Raw genomic sequence first — 6,002 nt, 5'->3', positions numbered from 1 at the left:
TTAGCCTCTATGGCACCTGAGATTTCAGATGTGTACAAATGTGCCCAGATTTTCTTAACTACATACCAACATACCTCAAGAAGATATGTGCAAAACCTCTAAAAATTTTAACAAATTGATGTTGGCAATATAAAATATAGATAGTACATCTTGACCAAGTGAGAATTTTCCTAGGAATGTAAAGATGGATCAGTCTTTTTAAATCAATAATTTTCTAGTAGATACAAAACAAAATATTGGACACAATTTGATACAACTCATAATGAAACCACATCACACTAAAAATAAAAGGAAAGTTCTGGAAACTTTATCAAGTTCAATAAAGAAAAGTAAATAAAACCAGAGTCTGAAGGAAAAGAAAGCTGTGTCCAGCATCAACACAACTGTCTATATAGAATATTCTACCAAAAATCTTGTACAAGGAAGAAATCACTTTAATGTAATATGGAGTACAAGATCTACAGGAAGATCAATTTTATTCATTCAAGAAAGGAGGGAAAGTAAAGACATGAATAATTTTCATTAGCCACTTCAAACATAAAATGAAAACCTCAGTGAGAAACTAACCCATATCCATCAGAGTGAAATAAAACAAAGTCTGGTGAAAAGGCACAGAAACTGGATCTCTTTACATACTGTTGGTGGGAATGAAAAATTAGACAGCACATTTAAAAATACTTTGACACTTTCTTACTACACATGGTTCCCAGCAATGGCTCACTTTGGCATCCATCCAAATGAAATGGAAAGAATTCCACAAATATCCTGATACAAATATGACACATCTAGATTTATAAGCACCCACCAAACTGAAAATATCCTCATAAACTTGATGGTGACAAATGAAGGGTTGCTTGTCCTTGCCACAGAATACAACTGAGCAATAACATGGAAGAACCTACTGTCAGACACAGCAACCTATTTGGAGAATGTTGCTGGGTAAAAAGAGAGCCAATCCACAAAATTTATACAATGTATAATTCATTAACACACATTGTTGAATACCTGGCATTACAGGCATGCATCACTGTGTATAGACTTTACAAATAATTTAAGGAGGAAATAATATCAATTTACACAAAAGTCTTTGCAAGGAATGCTTATGATATAAATCTGAATCTTGAATGATAATCTGCATGTGAATAGTCATATATGGAAAAGTTGCAGAAGCATGCACACATGCCAGTACATGTAACCCTGGTGAATCTAGGCTTAAGCTGGAGCACACTGAGTCCAACTTACTAATTGTGCCAGTACACTAGTTAGACAAGGTGATTTATCATTAGGAGAAATGGAGTGAATTATACATTTCTTATTTATTTCTTATAACTGCACATAAATTTTTACCTACTCCAAAATAAAATATTTTTAAAAAACAAATAATATGGTTATCAAATGTTTGAAAATATTGGAGTTTTAAGTAAAAGAAAAGTGTATTTTAAAAATAAAAATTATAACACTATAACTTGGTTCTTTCATTTTATCTGTTTCCAAAACATTTCTTAATAATTAGAATATTTTTACTGATTAAATATTAAAACAATTAAATGGACAAACTGTGCAGATAAAAGTTATACAAAAATTGAAAATTAATGTCACTGCAAAAATTATTTTAAATCAGTTGCACTTCTATATTGTAAATATATTGTAAAAATATCATTTTTGGTTGTTCTGAGGATCAAATCCAGGGACACTCACAATTTCAGTCGCCTTTAATTTTATTTTTAATTTTCCAGACTGGCTTTTACTTATGTCATCATTCTCCTGAGTAGCTGGGAATGCAGCCTTGGCTCTTTGCACTCAGCAGAAATTGAACTTTAATATACCACCATTTACAACAGATATCAAAATGTGTGAGTACTTATGAATAAGTTTCACAACCCATCAAAGAAACATTAATATAAAAACCTGAGGGAGATTTAGAACGGTGTGGGCAATAAGAACAGGATGGCAAAGGAACAAGCCAAAGCCAGGGCAGACAGTGAGAGAACACAGAGCATAAGCCTATAAGGCCAAATTTCTAGCTGACAAATGTGCCCATGGACATGAGCAGAGACTCAAAAGAAAGACTAAAACAGATGTGTAGGCATGGGAATTGGAAGGAACAACAAATAAAAGAGAGCTGGAATCAGAGGAGATAGAAAAGGAGACGGGCCCAAAACATTTGAAAAGAACAAGCCAGTACTTTCCTATAGGATTCCAGGCTCTGACTCTGGGCCCCTTCTCTTCAGAGGAATCTGTTACTTTACTACCTTTGCTATTGTAAAAAACATGCTGCTTGCTGGCTATCTTCCTGTCCTATTCAATGCAAAAAAAAAAAAATCAAAATAGTTTTTACCAAAATTACTCAATGGCTGGGTTTTGGAGAGCTTTGTTAGCATGTGTGGGTTACTGGGTTAGATCCCAAGCACAATATACATTAAAGAATAAATAAACAAATAAAAAAAGATTAAAAATTAATTCAAGACATATACGTGGAACACTGTGCACATAAAACAATACTAAGAGAACAATACTAAGAGAAATTTAAATGACCTAAATAAATTGAGTGATATATCATGGTCATATATAAAAAGATTCAATATTTTTTAAAATCTCAATTATTTCTTACACTGAGTTATTAATTTATTGTATCTGTAAACATAATCCCAGCAAGTCTTTTGGAAAAACTGAGTCTAAAATGGAGTAAAAGTGTAAAGAGTATACAAGAGTCAAACCAGCAAAAAGAAGTTGGAGGAAGAGCACTACCTAGTTCTAAGCTTATTGCAGAGCTCAGCAAACATCACAGTGTATAAGGAAAATGAGACCAAGTGAAGATAGAGGACACAAGCAAACTCACACCTAAATGGTCAAGCAAGCTTTGACAAACATGCCATGTCAGTGGGAAAAGGAGAATCTTTTCCACAAATGGTGTAGGAAAACTTTGTAACTATATATACCTTATTGAAGACAAGAAACTCAACAACACCTTTTCTCTATGTAAAATATAAAAAAGGGCTGGAGATGTGGCTTAGTTGTTGAGCACCTCTGAGTTCAATCACTGGTACCAAAAAAACAAGCACAGACATCCATACAAACTATTTACAGGACCATCAGAAAATTGCTCAATTTCTCAGTACTTCCATTTTTTCACCCATAATATGCAGGTAACACTTCCTTCACTTTTTTTGAGTGAAGGAGTGATGGCAAAACCAGACCTGATTGTGAAATAAAATTACAAAAACGTTATGGTCAGAGTCCAGTGCCTGGGGAAGGGGTCAATTCCCCTCCCCTCTCTTAGCCTTTCTCCAGGAAGTCAAATTTATCAATAAGTAACTGACTTAAGAGTCTAACTAATTCCTCCTAAAATGTAATAGATGTCTGTTAGAGGAGCTATATCTTCTTTTCTCTTCTGTGAGCACACTATATGTTAGAGACACTGCAAGAGGCCTTCAGTCACATAGATTTGGAATTTTTTTTTTAAATAAGAAGAAAATGATCCAATGACAGGATGGGTCTAAGATGACATCAAGTAACATAATTATTGTGAGAAACTTTGGATCAGGGCTTAGAGTTTTGGAGTGCTAATCTTCTCTGGGACCTGCAGTGTAAAATAAACTGTGGTTTCTCCTAATTTCTGAGTGCCATCTTGTCATTTTCTCAACAAATTATGATGGAAAATCTACTTCTACAAGATAGCTCCCAAAGAAAAACTGAGATAATTGCACCTTGTAGAAGGGAGGGAAAACTAGTCAAGCACTAACCTCTCAGTAAATCTTTTCTTAATAACAATGCGCCCCGAAGGAAAGGGGCGGATACTGAATACACAGCTCTCGACTTCGACCTTCCTCCAGTGCAAAAGAGTCCTAAATGGATGCAAAGAAAATTATCAAACCTCTGGGAAACAATGAATCTCAGAGAAAAAAAAGCAATGGGCAAGACTTGAGTACTCTTCCCTCAGGATCTGAACTCCTATCTCCCCAGATAACAATTAATTTTAATCTTTTTACAACTACCTTCCTAAGTTAAAAGTTTAACCAGCAAAATTAGTTCCTCGACTGTGCAATCTGCACGTCCATAATATCCAAAACTATAAAACCCAGATTTCTTCTGTAACCTGCAGGCCATCTCAATACCCAGAAAATGGGCCCTCCTGTGTCTGACTGATGGACTTTGCTTAAAAATAAAGGAAAACTTGCTGATCTGAGGTTTGAGTCCCATCTCCTGCATCTGTCATTTGTGGGCCATGAGCTTACAATCATCATTTCTGTGCTTTCACAAGTTCACTTGATAAGAAATGGCTGCAACACAGTATAACCCACGTTTCCCAGAGTTCCTCCCCTGGGATGGTGTAGCTTTTGATACCGCCATTTATCAGTGATGAGTTTTGTTCCTTCTAATTGTTGAATATTGAACACTAGAGAAGCATGCCAAGGCAAGAATATTAAGCAGGTTTTATTTAAAGGTAATAATACTGATATAATACTGAAAGAATGAACATTTTTAAAGCTGTTTTAAAGAATGAACATTTTTTAAGCTGTTTTATCTCAACTCCCTAAGGTCTCCCTCCCATTGTCTTAACTCCCTAAGGTCACCCTCCCAGTTATCTTAACTCCCTAAGCTCACCCTCCCAGTAATGGGAAAAAAGCCACTAAAGCTGTTCCAAGAAATAGCCAAACAGAGAGTAAAAGAGTAAATTGAGCCAGATAACTAGATAGTGCTCAAACAGTAGGATTACCAGAAACTATTGACCAGAATCTACGCCCTGTTGTTAAACATTGTAAAACATGTTGTATGTTATCAGACAACTCAGACCCCCTTTGGAATTTCCTGGCAGCTTTGTTCCCCCATTTTTTTCTTTTTTTCCCTTTTTCTCCCTTTCATGTGTGACCCCTCCCAATGTGTGGTTTTCTGCCTTTATAAACTTGTAAGATTTTTCTGCTAGGGACTCGACCCTTGGACTCCTGCGTGAGTCATGAGTTGGGTCCCAGCACACTGGAATAAACACCTCTTGCAGTTTGCATCAAGTGACGCCTTCTGTGGTTGATTGGGATTGCCGTCAATCCAAGGGATAGAGTTGGGGTCTCCTTTTTGGAGGTCCTTCAATACAAACTTCTCCCGGCATGAAGAAGGGGGCCACGGCTGATGTTCTAAAAGTCCCAAGAAGTGAGCACACCCTACATTTTTTATAGGTTAAATTCTTTTTTGTTCTCCAGTTCTCTCCCCCCTTATCTCTCCTTCCTGCCTAAGTGACTAGGCCTGGTTTTGCATTCAGTGAGAAACCATGGGCAGCGGGAGGGCCAGGGTGCTTCTGGCAGGTAAGGGCCCAGGGGACATTAATTAGCAGCTCCTTGCTTGCAGTCCTTGATAAAAACAGGTAAATTTGGTAATCAATGGGCTCTGGAGATCCTTGACATTCCATTCTTCTGGGGCAGTCTCCAACTTCCAGAGGCAGATGGCTTCATGACTTAATTTCCTCGAATTGACCCGATTCCCTATTTCTACACTAACTACCTCTCCTTAATTCTGGCTTCACCCTCATTCATCAGGCTCAAGGGGAATCCAGAAATATAGAGTTTTAGCATGCCCTACCTCACTCAGGTCTTGTCCAGAAGGTCTGGAGATAGTGACAAAGCTCAACCACAGCATGGCCTGAGAGCGAAAGGTCAAAGAGAACAAGGGTGACCTGAAGTGCACAGTACCTTCTCGATCCTATTCAGAATGAGCTCTTTGGCGCAACTTCAGCTGCCCTACAGCAGACCTCTCGCTCTGAAGCCGAACAAAATCTCTCTGTCCACGTGAATGCTGAAAGCTTGCATTCGCTCAAGCAGCGCTGAAGTCACAGGAGCCATCACCTCCCACCCAGCGCCACTCAGACCCATGTCGGCAGCACCCTCTGGTGACACCATTGGGTACAGCCACTGCCCCAGCATAGTGCGTGTGCATTTCCCACCTCCCAGGAAATCACTGGCACTTTGGGGATCAAGAGGGAGGGCCTTGTTGTGCCTGCTGAACCCAGGACA

The 6,002-nt window shown here is 38.0% G+C and overlaps 1 long non-coding RNA gene across 1 annotated transcript; it reads right to left on the bottom strand.

Annotated features, from left to right (window-relative positions):
* Positions 1–3,090: 3,090 nt before the first annotated feature.
* On the bottom strand, positions 3,091–5,721 carry LOC306652597. Its single transcript, XR_013761489.1, has 3 exons — positions 5,572–5,721; positions 3,744–3,845; positions 3,091–3,197 (listed from the first exon to the last, which is right to left on the bottom strand). It is a non-coding gene; the product is annotated as an uncharacterized lncRNA (long non-coding RNA).
* Positions 5,722–6,002: the final 281 nt, after the last annotated feature.

This window comes from Sciurus vulgaris (genome assembly GCF_902686455.1).
Source record: "Sciurus vulgaris genome assembly, contig: HiC_scaffold_587_arrow_ctg1, whole genome shotgun sequence".
NCBI classification, from domain to species: domain Eukaryota; kingdom Metazoa; phylum Chordata; class Mammalia; order Rodentia; family Sciuridae; genus Sciurus; species Sciurus vulgaris.
The sequence above is the reverse complement of the archived record's forward strand: the minus strand, read 5'-3'. Positions and strand labels throughout refer to the sequence as shown.